General features: G+C 40.1%; 1 protein-coding gene across 3 annotated transcripts in view; it reads right to left on the bottom strand.

Annotated features, from left to right (window-relative positions):
- sipa1l3 (signal-induced proliferation-associated 1 like 3) overlaps nucleotides 1–27,696 on the bottom strand; it is a 240,262-nt gene that overhangs the window by 170,970 nt on the left and 41,596 nt on the right. The gene's annotated exons all lie outside the window — the stretch shown is intronic.

Below are 27,696 nucleotides of genomic sequence, written 5' to 3'. Positions count from 1 at the left end.
AAAACCCTCCAAGGGTCAAGAGGTTAAGTTGTTGAAAGCCAAGGGAAAAATAATTAATTTAGAGCTCCATGCGGACTCAAGTATTTCAAAACTTGAAACAAAACAGCAGAAAGCTGCCCTACAGCATTTACTTTTATGCTACATAATTGCAGTTACTTAAAATTGCTTCCATTTGTTTACCTGGATTTATAATAGATGGAGGTTTGGAACATTTTAGCCAAATAATTTAATACATTACACCTAGAAAAAATCTACTTGAACAAAAGTTTCTTTTGGGTTTTATGCAGCCAATCAGACTGGCTTTCTCTGAAACTACTTTCCAAGCTGAACATCCTGATACACAGTTGCAAACATTCTCAAAAGGTGAAATCACTTGGTTTTGGTGATTGAATTCGATCTTGAAGAACATGCATAATTCACTTCTAATTGTTTCGAATTGAATTTAAGCCACCAGAAAGTTAAAAAAAGTCAGTCATCTTAGTGTAACTTGGGAAAGAAGTTATACTGAACCAAAGAAAAGTGAAAGCAGCCACCTCATTGAAGGAGGGTCGCTCCGAAAGCTAGTGTGCTTCCAAATAAACCTGTTGGACTATAACCTGGTGTTGTGTGATTTTTAACTTTGTACACCCCAGTCCAACATCGACATCTCCAAATCATTCATCAGAATTAAGTTTTGATTAACAATAGCAAAATTTCTTGTGCATTTTTATGTTCAGCTTAATGTTCACCTGTAAAACAAGATCTTTACCACTACAGTTCCTCTCCCAAGAGCACCTTTCAGGGCAGGGGACAGAGATTAAAACTCAGAGATAGTTTAAGAGGAGGACTTCCTTTTCAACTAGATTTTCTCACTCAAAAGAGCCATTAGTATGGGGAATTCCCATCCCGATGAGAAACTGGAGACTGGTGACTTAAATTTATTCAAGGTGAGGTACATAGCCAAGGGATTTTAGAGTTATGGGGAGCAGACCAAAAGATCAGATCATAGCTGATCGGATTGTGGGTGCATGAAATGAATGAGCAGGCTTCAAGGAACAAATAGCTTCCCCTCCTGCTCCTAAGATCAGCCTTATGTACCTATGAAATAGTGCCATGTTATCTTATATTCTTAGAGGGTTGATATGATTTAGTTCATAATATCAATCTGAAAGAGGGCACTTCTTTCGACAACACTGCGCTCCCTCCATAACAGCATTCAGTGCCAGGGTTTGAGTTCAAATTACTGGAATGGTACTTTAACCAATAACCCCACAAAACTAGTCAGTATGAATGAGTTGGATGGAAGGGTCAGTTTCTGTGCTGTACATCTCTATGACTCTATAAGTAAGTGTTACCAACTGATCCATGGCTCAAAAAACAATGGAGAGATCAAAATGGTGCTTTATTATAATGCCACGCTTTGAAAAAATGGGATTTAGCTTTAAAATCCAATTGCTCAAGCAAACATCAATATTTGAATTATACATACACTAAATGTTGTCTAAACTTGCAAAATTACAGACAAGTTATGCATTCACAGATCCTTATGTTACACATATGCAAACACTATCTATGATTTGGAGGTGCCGGTGTTGGATTGGGGTATACAAAGTTAAAAATTACACACCAGGTTATAGTGCAACAGGTTTATTTGGAAGCACTGGCTTTCGGAGCGCCACTCATTCATCAGGTGGTTGCCTGGTGTTGTGTGATTTTTCACTTTGTACACAATATCTAATTTGACAAAATGATTTACACAAGTGAAGGAGGATCTGAAGGAGGGTCACTGGACCCAAAACATTAACTGATTTCTCTCTACAATTGATGCTAGACGTGCTGGGTTTTTCCAGCAATTTCTGTGTTTGTTTCCTGATATCCAGCATCCACAGTTCCTTTGGTATTTTAAACAAATGAAGGTTCAACGTAGAAATGATTTTCAATCATTTATAATTTTTCAGTTAGTGTAAATGCATTTATTGCAACTGTATTAACAGGTCAAATATTCAACTTAACTGATCCATTTATTTTTCCCCTCCCCAAATGCTCAGCTAAGAAAGCTAAATGGTCCACTAGATGGTGTACAGCAGCATACAAGTCCTTCCAGCGATGCTGGGCTGATAACGGGAGGAAAATGTCATCTAGTATAAGCAAGGTCAGGAATTTAGTCATGTGGGAATCACTGCACAACCTTTTCAGCCTGAAACAGAACAATTATAGTAAAAGGTATCAGAAGAAAATTGCATGCATTCCTGCAGCACCTCATGACCCCAAGACATTCCCAGAGTCCAGATCCTTTGCAGTCTACTTTCAACTTTTTGAAATGCAGTAACTGTTGTAATGCAGGAAGGTGCAAGGTACACACACAAATCAGACTTTGAATAAAAGGCCTCAGTCAAGACTTGGCAAACCTTCTTATGTACAATCATGATTCCCTTCAAATTAGGACTTCTAGATAATTGGAGCTAATGAACACTGCAAAAATGAAAGTTCATGCTCAAATCAGGATAGGGCTTGGAGAAGGTGTGTGCAATCCAGGCAGTACAATTGCGACTGAATACCAATGAGGCTTTGTTGTCCAAGCAACATAGTAAGCCTTTTATTTACTGTACTAACTGGTCAGCAAAAAAACTTGCATTGCTGTAGACAATGTCGTTTCACTTGGTTGAGCAAATTCTCTTCTATCTAACAGTCAAAAAAGGTTTGCGTTGAGATGAATTTGAAGTAGTCACAATCCAACTCCCAGAATACAAGCCAACTGCTTAAAAACAGTACACAAATGTAGTGTGTTGGGAAAGTTTCCACAGTTTAACCTACAGACCTCTGGGTTGTATTGATCACAGAAGCACTATCTTGACACCTGAAACCATTAGCCGGAAAATTTGGCATTCCACATCAAGACATCTGATTAATTTGTGCAGAAACAACATGGAGAACACATCTTTTTCTCCACACCTCCCTCTCCCTCCCACCCCACGACACAGTTGTGAACTTAGTAATGATTTGGCGATGCTGGTGTTGGACTGAGGTGTACAAAGTTAAAAATCACACAACACCAGGTTATAGTCCAACAGGTTTATTTGGAAGCACTAGCTTTCAGAATGCTGCTCCTTGATCAGATGGCCCTTTATCACCACCTGATCAAGGAGCAGCACTCCAAAAGCTAATGCCTCCAACTAAACCTATTGGACTGTAACCTGGTGTTGTGTGATTTTTAACTTCGTAATAAAAGGGACAATGAAACTTCAGCACACAACATGACCCCAAGTATTAATGCTGCAGCAAAATAAATCAAAAAATAAAACAATTCCAATTGGAGAGATCAATTAACTAAAAATGGAAGTAAGTTTTAATTAGCAACAGAAATTATGCTCTAAATTCGGTCATTTTGAATTTACAGAATTCAAAATTCTCAGATTTCAACTTCTCATTTAAGCAATTTCTGATTAAATAAAGGGAGTCGAGGTCAAAATACAGGTCTGTAACAGTAAGGTCAATACACTTTGCTCAAGCAAGCCAAACTACTTTCCATTCCCATGGGAGACCAACTTTTATTTGGACAGCAAGGATGTATAATCACAGCATGGCATTGTGAAGAATTTTGATTTTCCATTGTATACACAGATTCAATTCTCTCCAAAATAAATTTCATGCTATTTAGAAAATCCTTTCATGTTTTAAACTTTGTTCTAGTTGTAATTCCCAAAAGTAACAATGGCTGCCACATAAGCACATTTTTTTTGTGTAAAGAGGTTTAAATACTTCATTAAAATTTGTTGTACAGTTGCATTGTAGAGCTTAAAGAATGCAGATTTGGAATAGTGAGTATACTTGAGGAAACAAAGGAAGTTAAATTTTGAAAATAAAAAAATTGGTAGCCTGCCAATGGATTCTCTCAAAGCCAGCAAGTAGCTGAACACATCCTAGGCAGATACGAAATTAAATCCGTAATCAGTGTTGAACTAATTGATTTCTTAGTAAGGGTGTGGTAGGAGTATTACAACTCAGCTCAGAACCTTGAGAACCGAATACAAAAAAACTAGTTCAGGTTCCCAATCTTGAATGCTATCCAATCATCTCTATTTCTGTTGTGCAATGTTGTGAACTGAATTCCTTTCATAGGGAAAACACTAACAAATATTAGAACTAAAAAAGCCACCAAGTTGCAATGGACTTTATCCTAAGGCCTTAAAAGAAATAGCTGCTCAGATCGTAGGTGCATTGGTTTTAATTTTCTAAAGATCCTCAGGCAGCACCTTCCAAACCCACAACCACTTCCATCAAGGAGGACAAGGGCAGCAGATACATGGGAACACCACCCCCTGCAAGGTCTCCTCCGAGGCACTCACCATCTTCACTTGTAAACATATTGCCAATCATTCACTGTCACTAGGCCAAAATATTTGAATTCTCTCCCCAGTGTGGGTCTACATTGAGCATGTGGACCCCTAAAGAGCAAAGCGACAGCTCACCACTACTAGGATAGGCAATAAATGCTAGCCAATCAATAACACCCACATCCAATAAATGAATAATAAAAAAACTCCCGAGATTCTGAAAAACTGGAAATACAAGCTCTCTATTCAAGAGAGGAAGGAGACAAACCAGGAAACTGTAGGCCAGTTAGCTTACAATCTACCGTTGGATAAATGCTGCAATGTATTAAAACAGCATGGAAAACAGGAAACACATGGATGAGCGGTTCTTCGATTTTCAGAAGTATTGACAATGGTACTACACCAAGAAGTTACTGAATAAAAGGAAGGCACATGGCATTGAGGATGGTGGATCACATGTTTGTCCGGATAGAAGATTGGTTAGCTAGAAAGGAAACGGTAGGCATTTTCAAGTTGACAGGTTGTAACTCGTGAAGTGTCCAAGCTATTTACTATCCATAATGATTTCAATGAAGGGACTAAACACGTGATTGCAAAATTCACTCAATAAAAAGATAGGCAGAAAAACAATTTTGTTAAAAAAGGACAAAAGTCTGTAAAGGGATATGGATAGGTTAAGCAATTGCGTTTTTTTTGTTTGGAGAATGGAACAGAATGTGGGAAAATATGAATTCACCAACTTTGGCAGGAAGATTTGAAAAGCAACATGCTATAAAGGGACAGAAACTTCAGAACTCCATGGTGGAGAGATCCAGTACATAAAACTACAAAACGCAGGCTCACAGGCACCGTAAGCAACCAGGAGGGAAAATAATATTGCCATATATTACAAGACAAAAGGAATTTCTAAAATGGATTTTTATGCCACAATTATATAGAGAACATTGAGGATATCACAAGTAGTGTAGTTTAGTATTTTTACCAAAAAAAACATAGCATTAAAAGTTCAATTACAAAAGGTTGGGTTCATTGACAGGCTGAGCCTGTATCCACTGGTGTGTATAAAGGAAAATGAGCTTAATGAAAGATGCAAGATTGGGAGGGCTTGCTCAGGTGAATGCTGAAAGGATGTTTCCACTTGTGAGAGAGGTTTGAATCAAAGAATCGGTTAAAAAATAAGAACTCACCCATTAAGGAGCAGATAAGATCATGAGAATGGTGGGGCAAGACAATTGAATATTTTTGAGGCAAAGAAGTCAAACAGCCTTCTCCTGCTGTCCACTTATTCAGTCGCTTGCTTGTGTCCCAAAGCCTCAACAGTTCGACAGTAGCTTCACACCCATTTTCTGACTAGAGAAATCCTAGGGAAAAGCAAATGCCCTCTATTCTGAGTAAAACCGGGGAACTTTGTTAATGGGTAAATAATAGACAGAAGCCAAATTGCAAAAAAGGGACCTTTCCCAAATGCTTCCGACCACTTGATTTGCACAACGGTAGTCTCTTCTTTCCTACTCTTCATTAATGATTGCAAATGCAATTGATTGCTATTGTAGCCAAGCACAGGCCACTAAGTATTTTGCGTTTCTGCTACATACCAACAGTTTCCAACTTAAAAGGCTTCCACAAAACATTAATATCTTACAACATGCCCCCTTAACAGGCATTTCAATTTTCTTTTTAGCAAACCTCCCCACACTCTCAAGCTGAAAAAAACAAAACAAAAAGAATGGTGGATACACTGACAATAATCACCTCACCAAAAAAAAAAGGGAGATTTGAGAGGTATATAGGGGGAAAAAGATTAGAGACTATCCCTATTCCACCAGTTCTCCCATATTGCAAGTTGCTGAAAACTGAGTGTGACCTCACAAGGGAATGATAATCAGAAGTGGTACAGCACAATGAAAGCGAAGTCCTTTCATCACAATAGAAGGCAGAAAGGAGAGCACCTGCCAGCAAAAATCAGCATAAATTTGCAGACAGCAACTGAACAGCCACTGAGAGAGCTTTCCTTCCTGTGAAAAATGCAAAATACCAGTCAAATTTCAACTGCAAGAAAGGAAAAACAAACAGGAACTAGTCCTATCCCTCATTTCAAAGGGAACCGAATCAAATTTCAAATCCGGGCTGCAGCCTAATTGCATGAAATATAGATTTTCAATTTCTAACAGTACAGTAGGTCAAAAGTCAGTATTGTGAGAGACAAGTGTTAGAACTTGCACATCACAGGCTAAACAAAGTTTCACATACTTTCTGGAAATGCTAAGCAATGATCCCTGAAAACTGCACAAATGCACAACGACCCAAAAAAAGGTTTCCCTGCAAGTGGCTGCAGCTCAGATCATTTAGTTTACCCCTACCTACAGGCCTTGCAGAGAATATTTTTAAAAGGGAACCATGTGCTTTACCAAATTACCTATGCACTCCAATAAGAGGATTATTTGAAGACATGACACACCTCCAACTGCAGTTGAAACTTCAACCCACATCTTCTGGTCCACGTACCCCTGAGACGCAAAAGTCTTCAAAGAAAAGCCATGTTTATTCGAGAACCATCTTACAGGACAGGCAAATCAATTTAAGCTTCTTGCCCTTACCAGATCTCAGCTATCATCACTTCCATTTCCTTTGGAATCATTTCTTCATACTGATATAATATGATGTATATCATACTGATGTGCTTGCATTTATTAAACACTTGAGATAACATTACTGCTTAAAATTAAACCTTTCATCGACCACAAGCTCTGACCCACTAGTTTGCCAATGACTGCTTAAATGTCATTACGTTCCATCAGCAACACAATTTTAATCTCCTCACTAACCCGTTATCATACGGTTCCATATTAAAAATCAGTTAAACTAAAAAATTCTGAAACAAAATTTACAATTGGGTGCCATTTTTAATGTATTCAATGTTGTATACTGAATCTTTTTTAAAAGAGAGCTACAGAACTTGGCTAATCTGTTGCCAACTGTCTTTTGAAGGCAGCTGAGAGTCAACCAAATGTGTCTGGGACCACAAGAGCAAGTAAGCACTGCAGATTTTTCCCTGAAAGGCATGGGTGAATCAGACAGGTTTTGTTACAAAAGGATAATTATCACCATCTATCACCATCTAACTTTGTATTCAAGAATTCAACAGGTGAATTCTACTAGGGAGGATTCAAACTTATGTCCCCAGTGAATTAGCCAGTGGTGGACCATGAAACAACATAATGGAGCAAGTGGGTTCACAAATATTCCCACCCGCAAGTGATAGGGAGCTGAGCACATTTGTGCAAATGATAAGATTGTTGCAAATGCAATGTTAAGTCAGAAGTACAGTCTACTCTTTGACTCTACTTTCAGATCAACAGTAAAATGATGGAAGGAATCATCAACAATGCTATCAAGCAGCACCTGCTTAGCAATAAGCTGTACACTGATGCTCAGCTTGGGTTCTGCCAGGATCACGCAGCTCCTGACCTCATTACAGCCTTATTTCAAACTCCACGACTCTTTGAACAAAAAAACGTTATACTCTCAAGGGAAGACAAGAACGACTGCACTCCTCATCAACAGCGAGTACAGCATTATGGAAGCCAAACGCTTTGCCAACAGCAGTGTGGGTGAACCAAATGGGCGGTAGCAGTTCAAGCAGACTATTCATCACCACCACCTTCAAAGTGAATTAAGACACCCACATTCCACAGATGAACAAAAACAAGTCGTGACATTGTCACTGTACCACTATTTCCCTACTTGGAGTGATTCTGATTCCGCTATTGGTTTCTAAATATTACTTTGTCTCGTGCTTTGAGAGGGAGATGATTCCCTAATTCAAAGTACTGAGTTCTCAAGTTCAACATGTTTTAAATATCAAAGGGACATTTTAATGCCAATAATGTGGTGGTTGTCTTCACACTCAAAAAAAACAATGCCATACATACATTTGAAATATTATTTCAACAACCTATTAATGGAATTACAATACACTAATGAACAGAGTATCTACTAAATACTGAAAAATCTCATAAGCAGTATTTGGAATAAGAGAAGAACATAGCCAAGTGTGTGACTTACTTGACTTGCACAACATTCAGGTTTGTGAGCCACTCACTCAGAGGTGCCTCAAAGTGTCATGCATAAGCAACTGTTTGAAATCACTCACTCAATATCGCCTACACTGTGGCAGTGATTCATGGAGCACTAATGGGCTTACTCAAAGCACTGTAGGACATTTCACATGAGGTAATATGCTTTTTTGAAGTACAATATTAAACATGATACAAACAAGGTCTGTAACAAGCAACACTTCACCAAAAATGTTTTATGATTCACTTGACAGCACTCTGTCCAGACCTTGAGCGCAAAACTTTGGGCTGACAACCCACTGCAGTACTGAATGAGTGCTACACTGTCAGAGATGGTGTTTCACATGAGGCAGTAAACATACTCTGGCTGTCCTCTCAGATAGGCATAAAAAGAACCTACGGCACTATTCTGAATAAAGGTAGGTCTCAGTGGCCTGACCAATGCTTATTGCTGTTTGTAGAACCCTGCTGTACATAAACTAGGCATCACATTTCTTACATTGCAACACTTGGGGGAAAAAAAACTTCGTTGGCCCTGAAGTGCTTTGGAATGTTCAGTGATTGTGATCTAAAAGGCAGGAGTTTTACAAATTAATCCAATTTTGGAACACCAATGTCAACAACTATACTGCAGCTTTCAAACAAAAAAAGCAGAGTTCAGGTAAATTCTTAATATCACACACAAGTATACTTTACCAAAAACCTGGTGGCAACACTGTCCATATGATGACAACTAACATATTTCCTGATTTCCTATAACAAAATTAAAAAAAAACCATTAAAAACTCATAACACCACAAGAAATAGGAGGAATGACATGGCCTATTGAGTCTGCTCCACCTGTTAACTGTTTGTGCCTTTCAACTCCACTTTCCTGCTTATTCCCTGTATACCAAACATTGTCTGTCTATCCCAGCATAAAGTGTATTCAACAAAAGTTCACTTGCATGATTTCAGCATCACTAACTCTTGGGTTTTAAAATCACTCCTCCCTATTCTCAACATTGCAGTTCAATCCAATTCTGTTACAACCCACAGATGATTGAATATCAAAGTTAAACACCAACAGCAGTCCTTGATGAAAATAAAAAAGTGTGTCCTGTCCTAATATGCCACTGGGACTTATGCCAGACTTGTCTCCTTGAACACTGCTTAATAAATACCAACTCCCAGAGGTCTACCATTAGCAAGGATTGGTCACCTTGTTAAAGCACATTTCAGTCCTAGAAAACATACATCAAATATATAATTGTCTCCTTGACTTTTAAAAACTCAGTACATTGTGGATTTCAAATATGACCTGCTGTAATGCCTACAGTATTCTGAAAAGTAATGCGTAATTCCAATAGCAGAAATGTTTTTCTATCAGAAAAAGTATGCCTATACCGTACTGCTGTGGGGAAGGGTAAGGTTGGGAATCTAATGTTATAGGAAACTTGTACCAGTTCAAAAACACAATCACGTACATTTAAATTATGTTCAATAAAGGTTTCAGCTCCATCTTAACATACTTTACTTGTGACACACATTGTTTGAGTTTGTTCTGCAATGTTCTGAGCTATTAACAAAACATTTTCAATATTCAACTTTTCAGAAGTAAAAAGTTTAAGGTGTCTAGCAGGCACAGATTCAATCTCTCCTGACAGAGTTTCCAATTTCAGCCACATGGCACAAGAAGGATCACAGCTGCCCTGAAGTTGTAAACTGTAACTGCATGCGTAAGTTATAGCAGATTTTCCAATGTGCAGACTCAACAAAATTTTGCAGTAGCCTTCACTGCAGCTTCATTAACCAAATCGACTTAAGACCATAAGATGTCGATGCAGATACAGGCGGGCCATTCAGTCTGTCAAGTCTACTCTACCATTCAATGAGATCATGGCTGATCAGCTAATCCTCAACTCCACTTTCCTGCTATTTCCCCCCATATCACTGGATTCCCTCTAATTAAAAATTCTCCCTCAGGCTTAAACACACTTCGTAATTTACAGCCCTCTGTAGTAAAGAATTCCACAGATTAATTACTCTAAGAAGAAACTCCTCATGGATCTTAAATATTCGACTACTTATTCTGAGATCGTGCCTTCGGATTCTGGACTTTCCCACAACCTTTCCTCATCTGACCTGTCAAGTCAAAAAATCTTGTATGTTTCAATAAGATTGCCTCTCATTCTATATTACAACAAGTACAGACCCAAACTATTCAACGTCTCCCCATAAGGCAGTCCCTCCATCTCTGGTATCAGCCAAGTAAACTTCTCTGCAGTGTCTCTAATGCCAGTATCATTTTTTTTTTAGGTAAGGACCCCAAAACTCTTCAATATTCCAGCTCTGATCCAACTAGTACCTAGTATATTTTGAGTAAAACCTCTATACTTTATTTCAAAGGAATAGCATATTCAAAAACATTAACATTCAAGTTGCCTTTCCAAATACCCAGTAATCTTGAATGCTAGTTTTTTGTTATTCATGGGGGAGGACTCCCAAATCCCTCTGCTCCAGAGCTTTCTGCAGTCTGCCATTTAAATATTTACCTCCTCTATTCTTCTTGCCAAAGTGGATAAACTGTACATTTCCTCACATTATGCTCCATGTTTATATCTCTATTTATACCCCTTTGCAGACCATTAGCCTCATTACTTGCCTTCCCATCCATGTCATCTGTCTTGTAGGTGAGTTTTCATTGATTTTCATCATCGAATCAATTGTCAAGAGAGTGTGCTGGAATACTCCCCACATGGGTGCAGCTCCAACAACACGCAAGAAGCTCAATGACAAATCAGCCCCCTTGATTGGTAGTACATCACCTTGAACATTCACCTCCTCCTCCACCACTGATGCTCAGTAGCAGTAGCGTGCACCATCTACAAGGTGCATTGTAGAAATTCACCAAAGATCCTTAGATAGCACATTCCAAACCCACAACCAAAAGAACAAGAATAGCAGAAACATGGGAACACTGCCCCCTCCAAGTTCCCGATCCAAGCCACTCACCATCCTGACTTGGAAATATCGCAACGGTTCCGCCATTGTCCCTGGGTCAAAATCCTGGAATTTATTCAATTTTTCTGCCACTTCCTGGTTCCCATCATTATTTCCCCAGCCTCATGCTTTAAGGGGCCTGTGTTCAATCTTTTTCTCTCTTTTTAGAAATTTAAAGAAGTTCTTGCTCTCAGACTTCATATTATTTTCAAGTCTAACCTCAAGTTTATTTTTTCTCTCATCTTTTGATTGCTTAAAAACTAACAAAAGACAAACTTCCCCAAGCATCTGGCTTACCATTAATCTTTGCCACATTGTATGTTTTCTTTCAATTTGCTGCTATCCTTAATTTCCCTGGGTTAACCACTGTCAGCTTATCCCTTAGTGATCAATTCAAATTTCTTCCATAATATCTAGTTTACCTAATAATTCAGCATATAAATGTAGAGCTTGTTGTAGAGTCAGTGAGTCATACAGCATGGAAACAGACCCTTTGGTCCAATTAGTCCACGCCAATCAGGTTCCCAAATGAAACTAGTCCCACCTGCTTTTGTTTGGTTCATATTCCTCCAAACCTTTCCTATTCATGCACTTTCCCAAATGTCTTTTAAACAGTGTAACTGTACCCACACCCACCACTTCCTCTAACAGTTCACTCCACACACTAACCACTAAAATAACCTGTCCCTCCTGTCCTTTTCAAAATCTTTCCTCTCACCTTAAAAGTATGTCCTCCAGTTTTGAACTCCCCCACTCTAGAGAAAAGACACCCTCTCTATACCCCTCATGATTTAATAAACCTCAATAAGGTAACCTCTCAACATCCTTCGCTCCAGTGAAAAAAGTCCCAGCATCTCCTTATAATTCAAACCCATCACTCCTGGCAAACTTCTGGTGCCTTTTTTTCTGAACCCTCTCCAATTTAATAATACCTTTCCTATAACAGAGCAACCAGAACCGGACACAACACTCCATAAGATACTTAACCAAAGTCCTGTTCAATCTCGGATGACTCCCCAACTCCTGTACTCAAAGGCGGCAAACGTGCTAACACCTTGTTGACCACCCTGTCCACCTGTGATGCAAATTTCAAAGACTTATGAACCCAACTCCCTTGGTCTCTCTGTTCTACAGTACTACCCAGAGCCCTATTGTTTATTGTACAAGTCCTGCTCTTATATGTTTTACCAAAATCCAATACCTCATATTTATCCAAATTAAACACCATCTGCCACTCCTCAGCTCATTGATCAAGTTGATCAAGATCTCTTTGCAATTAGATTAGATTAGATTACTTACAATGTGGAAACAGACCCTTCGGCCCAACAAGTCCACACCGACCCGCCGAAGCGCAACCCATCCAGACCCATTCCCCTACATTTACCCCTTCACCTAACAGTATGGGCAATTTAGCATGGCCAATTCACCTAACCTGCACATTTTTTTTGAATTGTGGGAGGAAACACATGCAGACACGGGGAGAATGTGCAAACTCCACACAGAGTCGCCTGAGGCGGGAATTGAACCCGGGTCTCCAGTGCTGTGAGGCAGCAGTGCTAACCACTGAGCCACCGTGCAATCTTAGATAAACTTCCTCACTTTCCACGATACCACCAATTTTGGTGTTATTTACAAACTTATTAACCATGCTCTCTATATTGTCAGGATTCTCCTGCTCCTCGGATGCTGCCTGGCCTGTGTTTTTCCAGCATCACATTTTTCAACTCTGGTCTTCAGCATCTGTAGTCCTCACTTTATCGAAAAGCAGCTTTGAAGCAAAAATGACATGGTTAGACAGGAATGCAGAGGACTTTCTAACAAGACATTGAGATATTGAAGTCCAAACACTCATGAACCTATCAGGTGAAATTTTAAGAACAGCTTCTGTAATCAACATTTTGTCAATGATAGCAATTGTGCCTGGGCATTGGTTTGGGGGGGGGTTAAAGGACATGGATGGAGGAGCTTTGGGGTGTTTGACAGATGTCAGTATTACATCCAGCAGAAAACAAACATCCAAGACTCAAATGAAAGAACCATCAAGTTTAGTTTGGCAAATGAACAGATCTTGCCTGTCCAAGATGGCGGCAAGCAGCAGGGCTGCATACTTTGGGCTCATTGGCTCCCATCTGGATTTTCTCCCTCCCTTCTTTTTCTTTTAGGTTTCTTTTCTTTGGTAGGTTAGTCAGCAGCATCAGCGCAGCAAAAAGAGTGGGTCTTGTGAACAGAGGTAGCAGCTTTCTAACGGTCACGGACAGATGGGGTACCTCCTAGCCATCCTCCAGTGAGGAGAATCAACGATGGATTCTTCAAGATGGTAGCACTGGCAACGCGATATTTGGGTGGGGGTGGGGTAGGCAGACCGGTACTCTCAGCAGGGTGGCAGCCTGCCTGACAGTGCAGCCAGGGACTTCCGGTTACAGGAGGCCCATGCAGGGACTTCTAGCATCATTGAGGCATTAGTGGAGCCAAGGACTCCAGATTACTGGAGGCCTGCAGTGGGGACTCCTGGTTATCGGCGAGGTGGCAACAGCATCAGAGCTGGGGGCTCCTGGTTGCAGGGAGTGTGCGTTAAGCATGAGACTCAGCAGTGACAGTGAGGTGGTCCCAGTGGCAAAAGGGATAGTGCCTAAAGAGTGAAGACTCCTATTATGGTGAGTCAGAGCAGACAGCAGCGAGGAGGAGGAGGAGGGGGGTGGAGGTGCAGATGTTGTGTCGCTGGTGAGCCGGCACATGACTCATGGTGGAGATGACAGAATGAAGGCATTCTCTTTCCATTACATATTTTTACTCTTCATTCTAAAATCATTCAAAATTGTGCCAGATCGTGGTGACAGTTGAAGCTTTTCACTGTATTTTACTGTATTATTCATTGTAAAAATGCAGTGACAATAAATCATTCAAATTTGAGAAGGTGGAGGTCAGCAGGGTGGTAGGAGTGAAACTTATTTTTGAATTCTACAAAGTATTACAACCAATGTGTGAAGGAACATGAATGTGAACATTTCATCTTCACTAAAACAAAGCTTCATTTCAGGTTATGAACCATATGTTTTATTGTATGGGTGGTTTTAATACTTTCAGCAACTCCTTGCAAGTCACCTTCAACAGAATTCTAAGTAATCGTTGCAGTCTTACGCAGACAAGTCATTCGTTTGAACCCTTCTGCAGTTGTACATAACAGCACACCGAAGGCCTAACAATCAGACAAGCTCGAATTTACAAGTGTCCATAGAACATTGTTTCCTCTTTTTTTTTTTGCTGCTGCATTTTTAAAAATCCATTCGGAAATGCAAAGTCTTCCATACAGACAATGATCTAACCCTTTCTTGATGTGGCTGCAGTAATTAACAATGATTATACTCTATATGTCTGCCAAATATGAGGGTTACTACAGCAAAGAAAAATGTTCAATGTAAACACAAGAATGAGTGCAAACATACAGGATGTGTACACTTGGATGCTTCCCCCTCCAACTCATCTCCCCAACCCAGGTATGAGTACAGCATCATATAGCAGGTCTGTTCAACAGCCGAGACTTCAGGCAGGTTGGCCAGTAATGCAGAATGGTAGAAGAGGGCCAAATCAAGCAGCTTGAAGTTGACAGTATTCAACTCCAGACAGAAAGTGATCAGCATCGATTGCACAGGTTGTGAAACCTGCACAAGTTAGTGTATTCAAGTTTTAAGTAATCACCCACAATTAATCACATTGATTAGCAACAAGTGAATCAATAGTGCAAGACTTCACAATCTAAGCAATCATTGTTGCATAACCAAAGTACAAGAAATAGTCACACCATAATGTCTATTACAAAAGCAAAAGGTGATATATTTAACCATTTTTGATGGTGCAACAATGGTGGTAGAATGTGATTTCCCAACTAATTGGAAAAATTATTTGAGTTTCTTTGTACACAAGTAAAGTGTTTTTAAATAATGTTCCTTTGAGACATCAGCATTGAAAACTTACCTTGCCAAAGCAGCTGAGTATTTCTAGCATAAAGTTTCCTCAATGGACTGTCTAATCTGTAAGCTTGTACTTCCAAAATGTAGCAATTTGGCACTAAAGCAACGGCCTCGACCACACACATGCAGACCACAAAAAGCAGTCAGAAAAATCACATCAGCTTATGTACAAAATCTGACATTCAGTCCTGCAAGCTGGATCCAGAAGGTTAAATGCCTCATTGTATCCATTTCTCCATCGAGTAAGCCCTCATACAACCTTGCGAAAAGTCTCAACACATCACAATTCAACACCACCTAACCAAGATGATTTGCCTCTATAAACGGTTTGCTCTATTCTATCCAATAAACAATTTGAATATGTAAAATTGAAACTGCTCAACTGCTCACCTTCAGCAGCATGATGCATGATTCGTGCTGACCATAAGATAGAGTGGGAGAATTAGGCCATTTAGCCCATTGGATCTGCTCCACCCTTCAATTATGGCCAATATATTTTTCAACTTTTTAAAACAATATATATTCATTTACGAAATGTGAGCCTCATTGGCAGGGCCAGCATTTATTGCCCATCCCCAGCTGCTCCTTGAGAAGGTGATGGTGACCTGCCTTCTTGAACTACGGCAGTCCATGTGCTGTAGATAGGCTCACAGTTGCGTTTGGGAATGAATTCCAGGATTTTGACCCAGCGGTACTCAAGATACATCAATATATTTCCAAGTCAGGACGTGAGTGGCTTGGAGGAAAACTTGCAGCTGGCGGAGTTCTGTATCTGCTGCCATTGTCCTTCTAGATGGAAGTGGTCATGGGTTTGGAAGGTGCTGTCTGAGGATCTTTGGTAAGTTTCTGCAGTGCATCTTGCAGATGGTACACACTGTTGCTACTGAGCATCGGTGGTGGAGGGAGTGGATGTGGTGCCAATCAAGCAGGCTGCTTTGTCTTGAATGGTGTCAAGCTTAGAGTGTATTGTTGGAACTACACCCATCCAAGCAAATGGAAGGTATTTCATCATACTCCTTTCTTGTGCCTTGTAGGTGAGGGACAGGCTTTGGGGAGTTAGCAGGTGAGTTGCTCGCCGCAATATTCCTAGCGTCTGACCTGCTCTTATAGTTTATATGTTGTTTATGTGGAGAGTCTAGCTACTTCTGGCCAATGGTAACCCCAGGATGTTGATAGTGGGGGATTCAGTGATAATAACACTATGGATGTTGAAAAGCAATAATTAGATTGCCTCTTAATAGAAACAGTATTAGTCTGGCATGTGTCATGTGTAAATGTTACTTGCCACTTGTCAACCCAAGCCTGGATATTGTTCAGATCTTGTTGCATTTGAATGTTGACTGCTTCAGTATTTGATGAGTTGTGAATGGCACTGAACATTGTGCAATCATTGGTGAACATCTCCATTTCTGACCTTATGATGGAGGAATGTTACTAAATGAAGCAGTTGAAGACGGCTGGGCTGAGGACACTACCCAGAGGAACTCCTGTAGAGATTTGCTGGAGGGAAGCTGACTGACTTCAAACAACCACAAATCATCTTCCATGTGCCAGATAGGACTACAACCAGAGGAGAGTTTGTCCCTGATACCCACTGATGCCAATCTTGCTAAGGCTCCTTGATACCATGCTTGGTTAAATGTGGCATTGATGCCAAGGGCTGTTACTCTCACCTCCGGAATTCAGCTCTTTTGTCCATGCTTGAACCAAGGTTGGAATGGGATCAGGAGCTGAGTAGCTCTGGCAGAATCAAAGCTGGGTGTCACTGAGCAGGTTATTGCTCAGTGAGTGCTGCTGACAATATAGTTGATGAACTTTCCATGACTTTACTGATGATCAGGAATAGATCAATGGGGTGGTAATCGGCTGAGTTGGATTTGTCCTGCTTGGTGTACACAGGACACAACTGGAAACTTTCCACATTGTCAGAGAGATGCCAGTATTCTAACTGTACTGGAAGAGCTTGGCGAAGGAAGTGGCAAGTTCTGGAGCAAGTTCAGTGTTATTGCCAGAATCCGCAGCCTTTGCTGTATACAATGTTAGGAGAGAATGAAGACTGCAGATACTGGAGATCAGAGTCAAGAGAGTGGCGCTGGAAAAGCACGGTATGTCAGGTGGTAGGAGAATCGACGTTTTGGGCATAAGCCCTCTATCAGGAATGAGTATCCAATGCCTCCAACCATTCCTTGACATCACCAGGATCGAATCAAATTGGCTGAAGACTGGCATATGTAATGCTACAGCCCACGAGAGGAGGCCATGATGGATCATCTACTCGGCACTTCTGGCTGAAGTTTGCTCAGAATGTTGCAACCTTATCTCTTGTACGGTTATGTTGGGCTCTTCTATCACTGAGGGCATGGATATTTGTGCACCCCCTTTATCCAATGAGTTGTTTAATTGTTCATCACCATTCATGACTGGATGGCAGGACTGCAGAGCTTAGATTTGATTTGCTGGTTGTGGGACTGCTTAGCACACAAGCACACCATGTTGACATCTCATTTTTAGGTATGCGTGGTACTGCTCCTGGCATGTCCTCCTGCACTCTCCATTGAATCAGGGTTGATCCCTGGTTTGATGGCAATGTTTGAGATGAAAAAACATCATGCTTTCATGTCGATAGTCAGAAACAAACTAAGCTCCACACTTCAAATTATTTGACAAAGGAGGGAGGACAGAAACTAAAATCAAAGTCATGTACTTCAGCAGTGTGCAGTCCAGTTTATAACTTTTCTCTAATATTGAGCCAGTCTATGACCAAATGCAGCAGCATCTGAACAGCACTCAGAACCACAACGCCATAAACAAACACATAGATCTAGATACCATCTATCAACCCCTCAGAAAATGAACAGGAAATGACATCACCACAAACCCCATCTAGGACAAACACATAAATAGAAAGCAGGAGACAACAGCTTCGCTTCACTTGGAGGTCGCCACTGATGATGTTACCTAGCCAGGTAATGAAACGTCCGGATATCAAACCTACAGCTCAGCGAGCAAACCGACACCCTAGGCATCTAACATTTGTACCACAATTCCAGCTAGAAAAAATACTTGACTAACACCGATGGACATTACCAGTATCGACATCTTGGAGGACACCAGTGACCAAAAACTTAAATTAATTCAACCTGCATCTAAGAAAGCAAGACTGAGCAGGAATTCTATGAAGGGCAATCCACCTCCTGAAAACACAAAGCCCTTTCGCCAGCTACAAGGCACAAGTCAGAAGTGAGAGATGGAGTACTCTCCACCTGTTTTGCTGACGATAGCTTGAACAACACTCAGCAAGGCTGACATTATCTAGGATCAGGCAGCCCACAGGAGCTGCATCCCATTCACTCACCGGCAACAATACAGACTCAATCACCAGGTTAGAATGGCAAAGGTACATGGCATCGATATGACACTGCAATTTCCAAAGCCATGACTTCCACCAAGTGCAGAAACAACAGCATCAGGGGAATGAGAACACCAACATTTTCTACTCACATGCCATGTGGAATTTGGAAATGCAATCATTCCTTTAGGACACGGTTAAATTTCTGGAATGACTATTTAACAGCTCTGAGGGAGTTCCTTCATCACAGGCTGCATCAGTTCCAACAATCATGACCCCAGAGGATAATTTAGGACGGGGAATAAATGTTGGCCTTTCCAGCAACACCCACATCCCATGAAAAAGTAAATTGAAAAATCTGGAAAAAACATATGCTGCTCACCAGAGTTAGTTTTTGGAGGGATTCCAGATGAGTTTACTCTTACTGTGAAAGAACTTCTCTCAGTGTTTGATGGTGTTCTGCTGAGCAGGTCCTCCCACACTCACAACAAAGTGCATATGTCCTCCTCCACCCCCCTCCCCCGACGCTTTTAACTGCAACTTGATCTAGTCAGAAACATCACATATGGAATTCTGAACAGCCAAGTAACATTACCAAGGATGGTTATTCAAATCTCAACTTCAAAAAAAACTTATCCAAAATATCAGTTCAGAATAGAATAACTAAGACCATAAGGGTGTATCACAAAAAGATTGACAAAAGGGATGGCAGCCAGCTCGGTTAAATCACTGACTGATCAAGAATATTCAATTTTCAATTTTCTTGGGATGAATGTGCAAAAACACAAAGTCGTCTTTCAAATGAGTGTAAATATTGCAAAAGCTACAGCATTTTAAACCATCAGCAAGCATTATTTTTGAAAGAGAATAGTGTTCTCTAACAGAAATGCAATGGCCACTACTGGTTAAGGCCAACAAAATCTTCTGCAGCAAATTGGGGCGGTATGTCACACACACAAGTCCCTCGATCAGATTATAACATATTCCCATATCTAATGTTTAGGTACCACCCTCATAAGGGAAACAATTGATCTAAGCAAATCTTATCACTTGGCTTAAGGGTAGGCTTGGTAGTAGCTAAGGAGAACCATCAAATGACCCTGAAAGAAACAAAGTAGATGTTGTTATCCTGCATGACCCCCTCCTCTCCCTACACTGAGGTCCACTGGAACCAATGTTAAATAAAAAGCAAATGGATGCATGGCTTTACTTAACCATTTACTGCCTTATAAAGCAAGTTTGCCTTTGGAGTGAAACCCTCACAATAACGGATCATTTGATTTCAAAAGGACGCAGTCAAATATATTACTCAAAGACCAATCAGGTTTTACAATAGTTTGAAATCTACAAAACCAGTCCTTTTGCAAAAATACGCATTAAAATACCTCCAATTCAGTGATAGGTCGGTGCAATAGCATAAAAAAGTTTGCAGATCTTAACCCGAGAACATATTCAGTACCATCTTACTGATATCAGCTAATAAAAGGGAGTATTTGGTGATCACCATGTATGGATTACATGTAAAGTCTGTATTCATGAAATTAAATTATGACAGGATTACACTTAACTACAGAGTTCTATGTGGTGGCGCAGCTTGCTGATGCTCTTAAGGTGAAGTTGGCTACATAACCAAGTTAATGGAGGACAGCAATTACCAATGGAATTAGAATAGAGGCCACAGATGTGTGCAAATAGCTCCTTGCAAATTGGTAAGCCTCTTCAGGAAGTGAAAAGCAGAAATGAAAAAAATTAAAAGCTATCACTCCATGCAAACTACAGAACATGTTGCTTAGGTGAAAACAATGTTGTCAGTAACATTTCAGTGAAGCATAATAGTGGGTGTGTCAAATTTTCATAGAAACCTCTCAGTTCAATACTAACAGTACAATTACAGGTTTCGTCTTACAATTATCTAACTGCCGAGAGAGAACTTACTGTATTTTACAATAAAAGTACTGATGGTTAAAAGAAAGTCAGTTATAGGTGGTGGCATGGTTAAAAGGACTACTTTGACATGATATAGGAGGTCATTTAAGCATTTGGCATTAACAACCATTTCCCTACAGGTTGCAATGCACTAAATATACATATGGGCAACATCACTCAGTGGTGTCCATGTGTGCCTTGTCCCAACCAGGATTGTGGATCATATCATATTGGCCTTCTGAAAAGAATAGTGTGCTAACATATTATTCAGCACAGTTTACAAAAAAAAAAATCAGGAATTATTGAAAATAGATATTTAAAATAACTGACAGAAAAAATAAATATAGATTCATACTCAAGTAATCCCAATATCCTTTTCTCCTCAGTATAGTTCCAAATCCCTTGATAAGTAGGCAATATGGGGATGGTGAGTGATTAAAATGGGATAAATAGACTTAGGTAGAGGGCACACATTTGACTTCAATTCTGCAAGTTCTCTCAATTTTGTCTTTTAAAAATTTGGAATCAATATAGAAACAACCAGCTTAAAATGTGATGGTTATTCCCATGTTGGCTGAGTGTGTAGCTAAGGTGTACAGATCCCAGGTCTGTCAAGTCAGACCTCAGCCAAGGTAGGTGGGAGAGTGTTACACAATGCAACCTACTCATCCTGCTGAATGTACTGTGGAATTTTAAGGTTAACAAAAAAAAAACAGAAAAATACATACCACAAAACCCAGCTTACCCACAGGAAATTGTTCACTCGAACTTCATAAACCACTCCATTAATCTGTTTGGGGTTAGAAGTAAGGAAGAGAATCACTTTTTCCAAATACAGCAGGCCTCTTGCAACCTTCCCAACCGCAATAGCATCACTGGCCTGGTGACTGGTCAAGATTTCACACAGGGTGCCATGAAAACATTCAAAGCTTGCGTGACAGTATGTGGCAGTCTCCTCCTCGGGGAAGCAGTTACAATGAGGTAATAGGGAGTCTCTAGAGTTCTGGCGCATCCAATATAAACACACCTGGTAAGGGAAGTTGCCAACTCTGTGGCATTCTGGAGTTTTAACCAGTTCTTTACATGGCTTATAGGTAACTAACCAATTTGATTCATTTTTGGAACCCAGAGGAGTGGACATGTCACTGGAGAATATTAGCTACAGATAATTCTGCAGATCAGGTATTGATGTGGTTGCCCAAATGGAAAAGTCAAGAGTCCCAAATACTGATAATCTCTGCTGCTTAAACTAATTAATCAGCAACTTGGGTGCACACATGGTCCATATGGCTAAATGGGACAAGTCAACTTGGGGGAGGAACAGAGATTATGAAATCAAAAAAAGTACAGGCTGTTAGATGCTAAGATTCGCTATTCCAACTGTTAAATATACAGTTAACTATCTGCTTGAATTAGTTGCCCACCAAGCTGGCCAAAAATGAAGATTTCATTTTAAAAAGGTGCGCATGGATGATAGAGTCATACAGTCATAGAGACATACAGCATGGAAACAGACCCTTCGGTCCAACCCGTCCATGCCGACCAGATATCCCAACCCAATCAAGTCCTACCTGCCAGCACCCGGCCCATATCCTTGCAAACCCTTCCTATTCATATACCCATCCAAATGCCTCTTAAATGATGCAATTGTACCAGCCTCCACCACTTCCTCCGGCAGCTCATTCCAAACACGTATCACCCTCTGTGTGAATCATCTGTAAAGAAATCTAAATAAATGTCTCTTTCATGGGGGACAAAAGAAAGAAATACAAAATCACTGCAGTCAGATCAAAACATTTTAGCCCACATTGTTCCAGCTAGGAGTAGTTTCAGCACGGAAAGTGAAACAGGGCATTGTTAATCTGGGTCACAAATCAGTGTTAGAGTCTCAGCAAAAGTTCTCACTATCAACAGATTCATCACATTTTAGATTACTATATGTAAAGATATTTCAACTGAATGTTAGAAGTGACACAGAATTAAGTATTTGTTCCCCACATCCAAAAATGCAAGTCAGTAATCAGTGTTCTATCACACATTCCAACAGGTTCTCAACCAGTCTTTTACACCTGGCAGACGTTGTTCTTACAACATATTTTACCTCTCACTATAGTTCCCAACAGTACTTCTCTTTGTGAAGAACAAGTACTTTAAATCTTTCAAGTACTCAAACAGTATGGAATGTGTTTTCAAATGCGATAAGGATCACTGCTGGGTCCACTGCTTTTTGTCAGTTATATAAATGATTTGGATGGGAGTATAGGAGGTATGGTTACTCAGTTTGCACTAAAATAAATGGCATAGTGAACAGTGGAGAAGATTATCTCACTACAACAGGACCTTGATCCTGTTGTAGTGAGATAGGCCAGTGGACAGAGGAGTGGCAGACACAGTTTAATTTAGTTAAACGTGAGGTGCTGCATTTTGATATGGCAAGCCAGGGCAGGACTTATGCAGCTAACAGTAGGGCCCTGTGGAGTGATGACAAACAGAGAGACCTAGGGGTGCAGGTGCATAGTTCCTTGATAGTAGAGCTGCAAGTAGAGAGGATTGTGAAAGTGTTTGATATGCTTGCCTTAATTGGTCAGATCATTAAGTAGATGAGTTAGGTCGAATAACCTGGGGTTTTTCCCCCCTGCAGCATCGGATGCTGAAGGGTGACTTATAGAAGTTAATAAAATCATGAAGGGCATGGATAGGGTGAATAGCCAAGGTCTTTTCCCAGGGTAAGAGAGTCCAAACTAGATGGCACAGGTTTAAGGTGAGATGGAAAGATTTAAAATCAGATCTGAGGGGTAACTTTTTCACACAATGGGCTGCCAGTGAGGTGGTTCAGGCAGATACAATTACAACATTTAAAAAGGTATATGGATGGGTATATGAACAGGAAGGGTTTAGAAGGATATGGGCTAAGTGATGGTGAATGGGACTACGCCAGATTGGGATGTCGGGTTGACACAGAAAAGTTGGACTGAAAGATGCTGTATGAATCTAGGACTCTAAGTAGTACACAAAAGTTCAGTTAGTTGAAAGAGTCCACCTAGTGTCATTTAGTGCCCAATTATATTTTTATATCATGCTGTTCAGGGATATTGTAACATGCTGCTGGAACAAGAAAGACTTGAATCTGGGTCTTCTGATGGGCACACTGCCACTGCTCCACAGGGGAACCTAGTACTTCCCAGATCCAAAATCTGCTTAGTTTCAGAGACCAGACAAGATTGGCCATTTTCAGACCAGTTTGGTCATCAACAGTGCTCACATCATTTAATATACCGTGCTGTACTTCCAAGGTGACTCTACTTTTCAAATACTGAAAAACATTCTTTGATTTCCACCATTAAGTAACAAATACCGGTCAATTTCCCTTTTGCTGTTTAAGAAATTGGCCTCGAATTGCAGCCTAAACCAAGCGCATCATTGTGAAACAGTATGACCTTCATAATCTAAGGATAGGGGAGTTCCACTGCACCGAATTAAACTTTAGTTAAGCCAGAATTCTGGTAACTACATTCCTTAAAGAATATGACTGCTCTACAGTGTACAAGAGAGATTTAGGATGGTGCTAAGAATAGAGAATTTGAGTTACACAAGAGGCACATTCAATAGGCAAGGAACTGTTTTCTTTGTTATGGTGGAAGATGAGGTTCTTACCCAAGTGGTGTTAAGGCTCTGAAGCCTAGATAGAAACCTTTACCACATTTACAAAATGCTTAGCTATGCACCTTGTACCAAAAGCTGGAAAGTGGGATTGGGTGAGATAGCTCTGACACAGATAGGGTGGATCAAGTGCTCCTCTTCTGTGGCCTATGTTTTCTACGTATTTTCTTGATCAACCTGTTTAAGCAGGAGCGCAAGAACTGGAGTGGACTATTCAGGTCACTGGACCTTCTCAGTCATTCAATATAATCATGGTTCATCGAGCACTTCGATGCTTTTCACCCACCCTATCCTCAGTCCTGTCCAGCATTGATAATCGACTTTTGAGAAGATTTGTAGCTCAGGTTGAGGTTCTGGATGTAGGTTTGCTCGCTGAGCTGGAAGGTTTGTTTCCAGACATTTCGTCACCATACTAGTAACATCATCTAGGAGTTCCTAGAAGCATGGCATTCCAACCGGAACTCTATCAACAAACACATTGACTTGGACCCAATTTACCACCCGCTGAGAAAAAAGAACAGGCTGGAAGGTTTGTTTCCAGACATTTCGTCACCATACTAGTATCATCTAGGAATTCCTAGAAGCATGGCATTCCAACCGGAACTCTATCAACAAACACATTGACTTGGACCCAATTTACCACCCGCTGAGAAAAAAGAACAGGAAATGACATCACCAACCCAAAGAAACCCAAACACATAAGCAGAAAACAGAAATCATCAGCAATGCTTCGTCCAGAGGCTCCCTGAAGATGTTACCAAGTATGGTGACGAAATGTCTGAAAGTGAACCTTCCAGCTCAGCAAGCAAACCTATCAGAGCACTGATAATCAGAAATCTATTGATCTTTCTCACCTTAAACATACTCTGACTGAACTGCTAAAACTCTCTTTGGCAGAGAGCTCTAAAAAGGTTTGCCATCCTAAGTAAAATAATTCCTAAATTCAGTGGATCTCATTTTTAAATTGTGCCTCCTGGTTCGAGAGATCTCAAACAGGGTAAACATTTTACCTACATCTAACCCTTTAAATATTTTGTAGATTCTAATGTGATCACCTCTCATTTCTTCAGAACTATAAATAACACAAGCCCAATTTGCCCACACTCTCTTAACAGGACACACCTACCATTCCCGGAACAAGTCTGGTGAAACTGATGAACTTCCCTCCCCCAACGGCAATAACATGTTTTCTGAGGAAAGGAGCCAAAAACTCTACATAGAACACCAGGTACAGTCCCATGAAACTCTTCCACAAACAAAGCAAGGGCTTCATGGTTCTTAGATTCTATTCCTCTTGTAATAAAGGCTAATGCTCCCTGAGCCGTCCTAATCACTTGCTGCACCTGCATGAAGGCTTTGAGCAAAAGCTTTATCAGAAAGGATACTTGAATCCCTTTGTACACCTAAACTTACCAACACCTTGCTTTTGATAGAGCAGAGTATTTCTGCCAAATGAACCTCATTTTTTTCGCATTGTATTCCATCTGTGATGTTTTTGCCCATTCACTAAGTCTGTCCAAATCTTGACGCTGCTTGACATCTTCCTTAGAACAGATTGCCACTTTGTTTTCTATCATCTGCACGTTTAGCAATATTTCACCTGATTCCCCAATGCCCCCCCCCACCCCAAAGTACTAATCTTCTAATTCTCCCAGAGACTTGGATCTCGAGTTCTGGGATATTTTTGTGTCTATTTTCTAAGCAAGACACCATACAAGGTAATCACTAAATTTGTCATTTCTCTACTCCCCATTTTAAATTTCTTCACCTACCCCTGTCCCACATTTGGATCCACATATATTTTAGTCAAACATTTCCTTTTTACATACCGATAGAAGAGTTTACACTTTCCATGCCTCAGCCCATATTGTATTCATAATCTCACCCCTCAACTAAGATATGGTGACTCAGTTAGACTACCAGTTATCTCTGAGAAAGCAGCCTGACAGTCAGATAGGACTATAGTGACATCATTTTTACTCTAGAATATTTGCACCCCCTATCAGTTTCTTGATCTTCATTTTGTTGTATTCTATAAAAAAATCATTCCTCAGCACTACTCCTATTTTGGGCAACTGCAGAGACATTGGTTTTAATCTTATATAATTTTGAACTTTGTGGTTAGCCACAATTGACTGACCTTTTGAGTTTTTGCATTTTGAAGCACTGTATAGTTGCTGTAAGTTATGCAATAGTTATTTAAAGACTATCCATTGCCTTTATACTGTATACATATGCCTTTTAACACATTTCATGCCTTCATAATTTCCCTTATTTAAACTTAACACTTGCTTCAGAATTAACTACCTCACTTTCGACCATAGTGTAAGTTTCTGCCATATTGTGGGCACTTATGTTTCTTGGACAACAAGATTGTTAATTCACACTTCTTCATTACATTCTGCCTAGATGGGTAGGAGATGCAGGAAACCTCAAAAGGTGCGTGGATGAACACTTGAAATGTCTTAACATTCAAAGCTATAGATCCAGCGCTGGAAAATGTGATTAATGTAAATAGGTTGACACAGGCTTGATGGCCAAAAGGAGTCTTCTGTACTATTTCACCAAGACTCTGACTAGATCGAAAATAGCACATCCTCCTGCTGCTTTTTCAACACATTGCTCTTACAAACATCCCTAACTCACTCCAGAAACTCGTCCTCCACAACTTTAGTGCTAAATTTTGTGCACCCAGTCTATATGTAATGGCATATTATGAAACACCTCAAAATTCAGATGGGAGATTTGTGTATCAGATTGGAAGTTGAGATCATGCAGGAGTTCTCCAGGTACTATCCTGGGCACAAAGTTTTCTTCACTTTGATATCTAGGAGAAACTCATGGCAAGACTTGGAACTGTGGTTCACCTTAGAGTTATCTGAAACATGGAACTTACAAATGCACATGATAAAAGTGGAATTTGAAAGTACTTTATTATTGCAGGGTGATATCTTGCCAGATAGGCTAACATTTATGCAGTAACTCATAACTGTGAAAAAAAAAGGGAAATCATTCTTTACCAAGGTATAAAGGAGTTGTTCAATTTCCTTAGTTTTGCCAATATTTTACCCCCTTCCAATCATCAATCTCTTTGTTGGTCCTTTGCTTGATAAACATTACAAGAACTAGAAACTCCAATAATTCCAGAACTACTTAATGGGTTTTGAGTGCGAATATTTGAGGTCATTCAATCACAATAGAGCTGGATCGTACAAAGCCATTGCTCTCACACACCATTTCCTAACAGGGCACTATGATGATAACACTAATCAAATACATTTCCTTTATGGCTCAGCTGCTCAGTCTGAAAATACTAGCCAAGATTATACAACTCAGACTGGAGGTCAATCCTTCAAATCTTTCTAGTCTACAGATATCCTTGCTCATGTTCTTCATGGGAAATTTATATACAAAGAATGATA

This window comes from Chiloscyllium plagiosum, chromosome 41 (genome assembly GCF_004010195.1).
Source record: "Chiloscyllium plagiosum isolate BGI_BamShark_2017 chromosome 41, ASM401019v2, whole genome shotgun sequence".
In the NCBI taxonomy this organism is placed as follows: Eukaryota; Metazoa; Chordata; class Chondrichthyes; order Orectolobiformes; family Hemiscylliidae; genus Chiloscyllium; species Chiloscyllium plagiosum.
This window is presented reverse-complemented; position numbering and strand designations above follow the sequence as displayed.